Genomic DNA, 7500 nt, shown 5'->3' with positions numbered 1-7500 from the left:
AAAATGCAATGTCTGTTTATCACACTCACTTTGACTATATATGTTGTAGCAAGAGATTGTTTCTAGCTTACGGCCATACCAGCCTGGGTACTCCCGATCTCGTCTGATCTCGGAAGCTAAGCAGGGTTGGGCCTGGTTAGTACTTGGATGGGAGACCGCCTGGGAATACCAGGTGCTGTGAGCATTTTGTCCACGAGGGTGTGCTCTTGCACTATTTCATCAGCAACACTGCCTTGTAGTAAGCATTTAATGATGAATTGACTAAATGTCTGTTTTATCAGACTCACTTTGACTATATATGTTGTAGCAAGAGATTGTTTCTAGCGTACGGCCATATCAGCCTGGGTATACCCGATCTCGTCTGATCTCGGAAGCTAAGCAGGGTCGGGCCTGGTTAGTACTTGGATGGGAGACCGCCTGGGAATACCAGGTGCTGTAAGCATTTTGTCCACGAGGGTGTGCTCTTGCACTATTTCATCAGCAACACTGCCTTGTAGTAAGCATTTAATGATGAATTGACTAAATGCAGCTTCCTGCCTTTTTAATAGGATCAAATTTCCTTGTGTTTTCAATTAGCATCTGCCTTGTATTTATAAGACAAACAAGAATATTGTTGCTGAATGCAGCTTGTGTGTGCTTTGTGCTCCTTTGCCCTGTTCAAATGATGAAAGGAAATAAAGTTTGTATTTTATCCAACTACCTGTGCTAAAAAGTGATGGGAACAGTGTTTGTAATTTCTTCTACTTTTTCAGTGACACAAAGTTCAAGCTGCTTATCTAATTGGTGAAAATGCAATGTCTGTTTATCACACTCACTTTGACTATATATGTTGTAGCAAGAGATTGTTTCTAGCTTACGGCCATACCAGCCTGGGTACTCCCGATCTCGTCTGATCTCGGAAGCTAAGCAGGGTTGGGCCTGGTTAGTACTTGGATGGGAGACCGCCTGGGAATACCAGGTGCTGTAAGCATTTTGTCCACGAGGGTGTGCTCTTGCACTATTTCATCAGCAACACTGCCTTGTAGTAAGCATTTAATGATGAATTGACTAAATGTCTGTTTTATCAGACTCACTTTGACTATATATGTTGTAGCAAGAGATTGTTTCTAGCGTACGGCCATATCAGCCTGGGTATGCCCGATCTCGTCTGATCTCGGAAGCTAAGCAGGGTCGGGCCTGGTTAGTACTTGGATGGGAGACCGCCTGGGAATACCAGGTGCTGTAAGCATTTTGTCCACGAGGGTGTGCTCTTGCACTATTTCATCAGCAACACTGCCTTGTAGTAAGCATTTAATGATGAATTGACTAAATGCAGCTTCCTGCCTTTTTAATAGGATCAAATTTCCTTGTGTTTTCAATTAGCATCTGCCTTGTATTTATAAGACAAACAAGAATATTGTTGCTGAATGCAGCTTGTGTGTGCTTTGTGCTCCTTTGCCCTGTTCAAATGATGAAAGGAAATAAAGTTTGTATTTTATCCAACTACCTGTGCTAAAAAGTGATGGGAACAGTGTTTGTAATTTCTTCTACTTTTTCAGTGACACAAAGTTCAAGCTGCTTATCTAATTGGTGAAAATGCAATGTCTGTTTATCACACTCACTTTGACTATATATGTTGTAGCAAGAGATTGTTTCTAGCTTACGGCCATACCAGCCTGGGTACTCCCGATCTCGTCTGATCTCGGAAGCTAAGCAGGGTTGGGCCTGGTTAGTACTTGGATGGGAGACTCCCTGGGAATACCAGGTGCTGTAAGCATTTTGTCCACGAGGGTGTGCTCTTGCACTATTTCATCAGCAACACTGCCTTGTAGTAAGCATTTAATGATGAATTGACTAAATGTCTGTTTTATCAGACTCACTTTGACTATATATGTTGTAGCAAGAGATTGTTTCTCGCTTACGGCCATATCAGCCTGGCTACGCCCGATCTTGTCTGATCTCGGAAGCTAAGCAGGGTCGGGCCTGTTTAGTACTTGGATGGGAGACCGCCTGGGAATACCAGGTGCTGTAAGCATTTTGTCCACGAGGGTGTGCTCTTGCACTATTTCATCAGCAACACTGCCTTGTAGTAAGCATTTAATGATAAATTGACTAAATGCAGCTTCCTGCCTTTTTAATAGGATCAAATTTCCTTGTGTTTTCAATTAGCATCTGCCTTGTATTTATAAGACAAACAAGAATATTGTTGCTGAATGCAGCTTCTGTGTGCTTTGTGCTCCTTTGCCCTGTTCAAATGATGAAAGGAAATAAAGTTTGTATTTTATCCAACTACCTGTGCTAAAAAGTGATGGGAACAGTGTTTGTAATTTCTTCTACTTTTTCAGTGACACAAAGTTCAAGCTGCTTATCTAATTGGTGAAAATGCAATGTCTGTTTATCACACTCACTTTGACTATATATGTTGTAGCAAGAGATTGTTTCTAGCTTACGGCCATACCAGCCTGGGTACTCCCGATCTCGTCTGATCTCGGAAGCTAAGCAGGGTTGGGCCTGGTTAGTACTTGGATGGGAGACCGCCTGGGAATACCAGGTGCTGTGAGCATTTTGTCCACGAGGGTGTGCTCTTGCACTATTTCATCAGCAACACTGCCTTGTAGTAAGCATTTAATGATGAATTGACTAAATGTCTGTTTTATCAGACTCACTTTGACTATATATGTTGTAGCAAGAGATTGTTTCTAGCGTACGGCCATATCAGCCTGGGTATGCCCGATCTCGTCTGATCTCGGAAGCTAAGCAGGGTCGGGCCTGGTTAGTACTTGGATGGTAGACCGCCTGGGAATGCCAGGTGCTGTAAGCATTTTGTCCACGAGGGTGTGCTCTTGCACTATTTCATCAGCAACACTGCCTTGTAGTAAGCGTTTAATGATGAATTGACTAAATGCAGCTTCCTGCCTTTTTAATAGGATCAAATTTCCTTGTGTTTTCAATTAGCATCTGCCTTGTATTTATAAGACAAACAAGAATATTGTTGCTGAATGCAGCTTGTGTGTGCTTTGTGCTCCTTTGCCCTGTTCAAATGATGAAAGGAAATAAAGTTTGTATTTTATCCAACTACCTGTGCTAAAAAGTGATGGGAACAGTGTTTGTAATTTCTTCTACTTTTTCAGTGACACAAAGTTCAAGCTGCTTATCTAATTGGTGAAAATGCAATGTCTGTTTATCACACTCACTTTGACTATATATGTTGTAGCAAGAGGTTGTTTCTCGCTTACGGCCATACCAGCCTGGGTACTCCCGATCTCGTCTGATCTCGGAAGCTAAGCAGGGTTGGGCCTGGTTAGTACTTGGATGGGAGACTCCCTGGGAATACCAGGTGCTGTAAGCATTTTGTCCACGAGGGTGTGCTCTTGCACTATTTCATCAGCAACACTGCCTTGTAGTAAGCATTTAATGATGAATTGACTAAATGTCTGTTTTATCAGACTCACTTTGACTATATATGTTGTAGCAAGAGATTGTTTCTCGCTTACGGCCATATCAGCCTGGCTACGCCCGATCTTGTCTGATCTCGGAAGCTAAGCAGGGTCGGGCCTGTTTAGTACTTGGATGGGAGACCGCCTGGGAATACCAGGTGCTGTAAGCATTTTGTCCACGAGGGTGTGCTCTTGCACTATTTCATCAGCAACACTGCCTTGTAGTAAGCATTTAATGATAAATTGACTAAATGCAGCTTCCTGCCTTTTTAATAGGATCAAATTTCCTTGTGTTTTCAATTAGCATCTGCCTTGTATTTATAAGACAAACAAGAATATTGTTGCTGAATGCAGCTTCTGTGTGCTTTGTGCTCCTTTGCCCTGTTCAAATGATGAAAGGAAATAAAGTTTGTATTTTATCCAACTACCTGTGCTAAAAAGTGATGGGAACAGTGTTTGTAATTTCTTCTACTTTTTCAGTGACACAAAGTTCAAGCTGCTTATCTAATTGGTGAAAATGCAATGTCTGTTTATCACACTCACTTTGACTATATATGTTGTAGCAAGAGATTGTTTCTAGCTTACGGCCATACCAGCCTGGGTACTCCCGATCTCGTCTGATCTCGGAAGCTAAGCAGGGTTGGGCCTGGTTAGTACTTGGATGGGAGACCGCCTGGGAATACCAGGTGCTGTGAGCATTTTGTCCACGAGGGTGTGCTCTTGCACTATTTCATCAGCAACACTGCCTTGTAGTAAGCATTTAATGATGAATTGACTAAATGTCTGTTTTATCAGACTCACTTTGACTATATATGTTGTAGCAAGAGATTGTTTCTAGCGTACGGCCATATCAGCCTGGGTATGCCCGATCTCGTCTGATCTCGGAAGCTAAGCAGGGTCGGGCCTGGTTAGTACTTGGATGGGAGACCGCCTGGGAATACCAGGTGCTGTAAGCATTTTGTCCACGAGGGTGTGCTCTTGCACTATTTCATCAGCAACACTGCCTTGTAGTAAGCATTTAATGATGAATTGACTAAATGTCTGTTTTATCAGACTCACTTTGACTATATATGTTGTAGCAAGAGATTGTTTCTCGCTTACGGCCATATCAGCCTGGGTTCACCCGATCTTGTCTGATCTCGGAAGCTAAGCAGGGTCGGGCCTGGTTAGTACTTGGATGGGAGACCGCCTGGGAATACCAGGTGCTGTAAGCATTTCGTCCACGAGGGTGTGCTCTTGCACTATTTCATCAGCAACACTGCCTTGTAGTAAGCATTTAATGATTAATTGACTAAATGCAGCTTCCTGCCTTTTTAATAGGATCAAATTTCCTTGTGTTTTCAATTAGCATCTGCCTTGTATTTATAAGACAAACAAGAATATTGTTGCTGAATGCAGCTTGTGTGTGCTTTGTGCTCCTTTGCCCTGTTCAAATGATGAAAGGAAATAAAGTTTGTATTTTATCCAACTACCTGTGCTAAAAAGTGATGGGAACAGTGTTTGTAATTTCTTCTACTTTTTCAGTGACACAAAGTTCAAGCTGCTTATCTAATTGGTGAAAATGCAATGTCTGTTTATCACACTCACTTTGACTATATATGTTGTAGCAAGAGATTGTTTCTAGCTTACGGCCATACCAGCCTGGGTACTCCCGATCTCGTCTGATCTCGGAAGCTAAGCAGGGTTGGGCCTGGTTAGTACTTGGATGGGAGACTCCCTGGGAATACCAGTTGCTGTAAGCATTTTGTCCACGAGGGTGTGCTCTTGCACTATTTCATCAGCAACACTGCCTTGTAGTAAGCATTTAATGATGAATTGACTAAATGTCTGTTTTATCAGACTCACTTTGACTATATATGTTGTAGCAAGAGATTGTTTCTCGCTTACGGCCATATCAGCCTGGCTACGCCCGATCTTGTCTGATCTCGGAAGCTAAGCAGGGTCGGGCCTGGTTAGTACTTGGATGGGAGACCGCCTGGGAATACCAGGTGCTGTAAGCATTTCGTCCACGAGGGTGTGCTCTTGCACTATTTCATCAGCAACACTGCCTTGTAGTAAGCATTTAATGATTAATTGACTAAATGCAGCTTCCTGCCTTTTTAATAGGATCAAATTTCCTTGTGTTTTCAATTAGCATCTGCCTTGTATTTATAAGACAAACAAGAATATTGTTGCTGAATGCAGCTTGTGTGTGCTTTGTGCTCCTTTGCCCTGTTCAAATGATGAAAGGAAATAAAGTTTGTATTTTATCCAACTACCTGTGCTAAAAAGTGATGGGAACAGTGTTTGTAATTTCTTCTACTTTTTCAGTGACACAAAGTTCAAGCTGCTTATCTAATTGGTGAAAATGCAATGTCTGTTTATCACACTCACTTTGACTATATATGTTGTAGCAAGAGATTGTTTCTAGCTTACGGCCATACCAGCCTGGGTACTCCCGATCTCGTCTGATCTCGGAAGCTAAGCAGGGTTGGGCCTGGTTAGTACTTGGATGGGAGACTCCCTGGGAATACCAGTTGCTGTAAGCATTTTGTCCACGAGGGTGTGCTCTTGCACTATTTCATCAGCAACACTGCCTTGTAGTAAGCATTTAATGATGAATTGACTAAATGTCTGTTTTATCAGACTCACTTTGACTATATATGTTGTAGCAAGAGATTGTTTCTCGCTTACGGCCATATCAGCCTGGCTACGCCCGATCTTGTCTGATCTCGGAAGCTAAGCAGGGTTGGGCCTGGTTAGTACTTGGATGGGAGACTCCCTGGGAATACCAGGTGCTGTAAGCATTTTGTCCACGAGGGTGTGCTCTTGCACTATTTCATCAGCAACACTGCCTTGTAGTAAGCATTTAATGATGAATTGACTAAATGTCTGTTTTATCAGACTCACTTTGACTATATATGTTGTAGCAAGAGATTGTTTCTCGCTTACGGCCATATCAGCCTGGCTACGCCCGATCTTGTCTGATCTCGGAAGCTAAGCAGGGTCGGGCCTGTTTAGTACTTGGATGGGAGACCGCCTGGGAATACCAGGTGCTGTAAGCATTTTGTCCACGAGGGTGTGCTCTTGCACTATTTCATCAGCAACACTGCCTTGTAGTAAGCATTTAATGATAAATTGACTAAATGCAGCTTCCTGCCTTTTTAATAGGATCAAATTTCCTTGTGTTTTCAATTAGCATCTGCCTTGTATTTATAAGACAAACAAGAATATTGTTGCTGAATGCAGCTTCTGTGTGCTTTGTGCTCCTTTGCCCTGTTCAAATGATGAAAGGAAATAAAGTTTGTATTTTATCCAACTACCTGTGCTAAAAAGTGATGGGAACAGTGTTTGTAATTTCTTCTACTTTTTCAGTGACACAAAGTTCAAGCTGCTTATCTAATTGGTGAAAATGCAATGTCTGTTTATCACACTCACTTTGACTATATATGTTGTAGCAAGAGATTGTTTCTCGCTTACGGCCATACCAGCCTGGGTACTCCCGATCTCGTCTGATCTCGGAAGCTAAGCAGGGTTGGGCCTGGTTAGTGCTTGGATGGGAGACCGCCTGGGAATACCAGGTGCTGTAAGCATTTTGTCCACGAGGGTGTGCTCTTGCACTATTTCATCAGCAACACTGCCTTGTAGTAAGCATTTAATGATGAATTGACTAAATGTCTGTTTTATCAGACTCACTTTGACTATATATGTTGTAGCAAGAGATTGTTTCTAGCGTACGGCCATATCAGCCTGGGTATGCCCGATCTCGTCTGATCTCGGAAGCTAAGCAGGGTCGGGCCTGGTTAGTACTTGGATGGGAGACCGCCTGGGAATACCAGGTGCTGTAAGCATTTTGTCCACGAGGGTGTGCTCTTGCAATATTTCATCAGCAACACTGCCTTGTAGTAAGCATTTAATGATGAATTGACTAAATGTCTGTTTTATCAGACTCACTTTGACTATATATGTTGTAGCAAGAGATTGTTTCTCGCTTACGGCCATATCAGCCTGGGTTCACCCGATCTTGTCTGATCTCGGAAACTAAGCAGGGTCGGGCCTGGTTAGTACTTGGATGGGAGACCGCCTGGGAATACCAGGTGCTGTA

General features: G+C 42.8%; 20 non-coding genes and 1 pseudogene across 20 annotated transcripts in view; all 21 read left to right on the top strand.

Annotated features, from left to right (window-relative positions):
* The first annotated feature begins 65 nt into the window (after positions 1–65).
* On the top strand, positions 66–184 carry LOC145881710 (5S ribosomal RNA). The gene has a single exon (XR_014393281.1). It is a non-coding gene; the product is annotated as a 5S ribosomal RNA (ribosomal RNA).
* A 139-nt stretch (positions 185–323) lies between these two features.
* On the top strand, positions 324–442 carry LOC145887380 (5S ribosomal RNA). The gene has a single exon (XR_014398971.1). It is a non-coding gene; the product is annotated as a 5S ribosomal RNA (ribosomal RNA).
* A 409-nt stretch (positions 443–851) lies between these two features.
* Positions 852–970, top strand: LOC145857453 (5S ribosomal RNA). The gene has a single exon (XR_014378350.1). It is a non-coding gene; the product is annotated as a 5S ribosomal RNA (ribosomal RNA).
* A 139-nt stretch (positions 971–1109) lies between these two features.
* LOC145851169 (5S ribosomal RNA) lies at positions 1110–1228 on the top strand. The gene has a single exon (XR_014373019.1). It is a non-coding gene; the product is annotated as a 5S ribosomal RNA (ribosomal RNA).
* Positions 1229–1637: 409 nt separating this feature from the next.
* Positions 1638–1756, top strand: LOC145882693 (5S ribosomal RNA). Its single transcript, XR_014394261.1, has one exon. It is a non-coding gene; the product is annotated as a 5S ribosomal RNA (ribosomal RNA).
* Positions 1757–1895: 139 nt separating this feature from the next.
* On the top strand, positions 1896–2014 carry LOC145851412 (5S ribosomal RNA). Its single transcript, XR_014373263.1, has one exon. It is a non-coding gene; the product is annotated as a 5S ribosomal RNA (ribosomal RNA).
* A 409-nt stretch (positions 2015–2423) lies between these two features.
* On the top strand, positions 2424–2542 carry LOC145881709 (5S ribosomal RNA). Its single transcript, XR_014393280.1, has one exon. It is a non-coding gene; the product is annotated as a 5S ribosomal RNA (ribosomal RNA).
* A 139-nt stretch (positions 2543–2681) lies between these two features.
* LOC145852847 (uncharacterized) lies at positions 2682–2800 on the top strand (annotated as a pseudogene).
* Positions 2801–3209: 409 nt separating this feature from the next.
* Positions 3210–3328, top strand: LOC145882692 (5S ribosomal RNA). The gene has a single exon (XR_014394260.1). It is a non-coding gene; the product is annotated as a 5S ribosomal RNA (ribosomal RNA).
* A 139-nt stretch (positions 3329–3467) lies between these two features.
* On the top strand, positions 3468–3586 carry LOC145851410 (5S ribosomal RNA). The gene has a single exon (XR_014373261.1). It is a non-coding gene; the product is annotated as a 5S ribosomal RNA (ribosomal RNA).
* A 409-nt stretch (positions 3587–3995) lies between these two features.
* LOC145881708 (5S ribosomal RNA) lies at positions 3996–4114 on the top strand. Its single transcript, XR_014393279.1, has one exon. It is a non-coding gene; the product is annotated as a 5S ribosomal RNA (ribosomal RNA).
* Positions 4115–4253: 139 nt separating this feature from the next.
* LOC145851168 (5S ribosomal RNA) lies at positions 4254–4372 on the top strand. The gene has a single exon (XR_014373018.1). It is a non-coding gene; the product is annotated as a 5S ribosomal RNA (ribosomal RNA).
* Positions 4373–4511: 139 nt separating this feature from the next.
* Positions 4512–4630, top strand: LOC145887496 (5S ribosomal RNA). The gene has a single exon (XR_014399087.1). It is a non-coding gene; the product is annotated as a 5S ribosomal RNA (ribosomal RNA).
* A 409-nt stretch (positions 4631–5039) lies between these two features.
* Positions 5040–5158, top strand: LOC145850881 (5S ribosomal RNA). The gene has a single exon (XR_014372730.1). It is a non-coding gene; the product is annotated as a 5S ribosomal RNA (ribosomal RNA).
* Positions 5159–5297: 139 nt separating this feature from the next.
* On the top strand, positions 5298–5416 carry LOC145887195 (5S ribosomal RNA). Its single transcript, XR_014398784.1, has one exon. It is a non-coding gene; the product is annotated as a 5S ribosomal RNA (ribosomal RNA).
* Positions 5417–5825: 409 nt separating this feature from the next.
* On the top strand, positions 5826–5944 carry LOC145850880 (5S ribosomal RNA). Its single transcript, XR_014372729.1, has one exon. It is a non-coding gene; the product is annotated as a 5S ribosomal RNA (ribosomal RNA).
* Positions 5945–6083: 139 nt separating this feature from the next.
* On the top strand, positions 6084–6202 carry LOC145851177 (5S ribosomal RNA). The gene has a single exon (XR_014373027.1). It is a non-coding gene; the product is annotated as a 5S ribosomal RNA (ribosomal RNA).
* Positions 6203–6341: 139 nt separating this feature from the next.
* LOC145851409 (5S ribosomal RNA) lies at positions 6342–6460 on the top strand. Its single transcript, XR_014373260.1, has one exon. It is a non-coding gene; the product is annotated as a 5S ribosomal RNA (ribosomal RNA).
* A 409-nt stretch (positions 6461–6869) lies between these two features.
* On the top strand, positions 6870–6988 carry LOC145884642 (5S ribosomal RNA). Its single transcript, XR_014396221.1, has one exon. It is a non-coding gene; the product is annotated as a 5S ribosomal RNA (ribosomal RNA).
* A 139-nt stretch (positions 6989–7127) lies between these two features.
* On the top strand, positions 7128–7246 carry LOC145851167 (5S ribosomal RNA). Its single transcript, XR_014373017.1, has one exon. It is a non-coding gene; the product is annotated as a 5S ribosomal RNA (ribosomal RNA).
* A 139-nt stretch (positions 7247–7385) lies between these two features.
* LOC145852425 (5S ribosomal RNA) overlaps positions 7386–7500 on the top strand; it is a 119-nt gene continuing 4 nt past the window's right edge. The window contains exon 1 of the ribosomal RNA XR_014374280.1: positions 7386–7500. This exon is cut by the window's right edge and continues 4 nt beyond it. This is a non-coding gene — a ribosomal RNA (5S ribosomal RNA).

The sequence above is a fragment of the Salmo salar genome, chromosome 08, assembly GCF_965601325.2.
Source record: "Salmo salar chromosome 08, fSalSal1, whole genome shotgun sequence".
In the NCBI taxonomy this organism is placed as follows: domain Eukaryota; kingdom Metazoa; phylum Chordata; class Actinopteri; order Salmoniformes; family Salmonidae; genus Salmo; species Salmo salar.
Note: the sequence above shows the minus strand (reverse complement) of the source record. Positions and strands in the feature narration are given on the sequence as shown.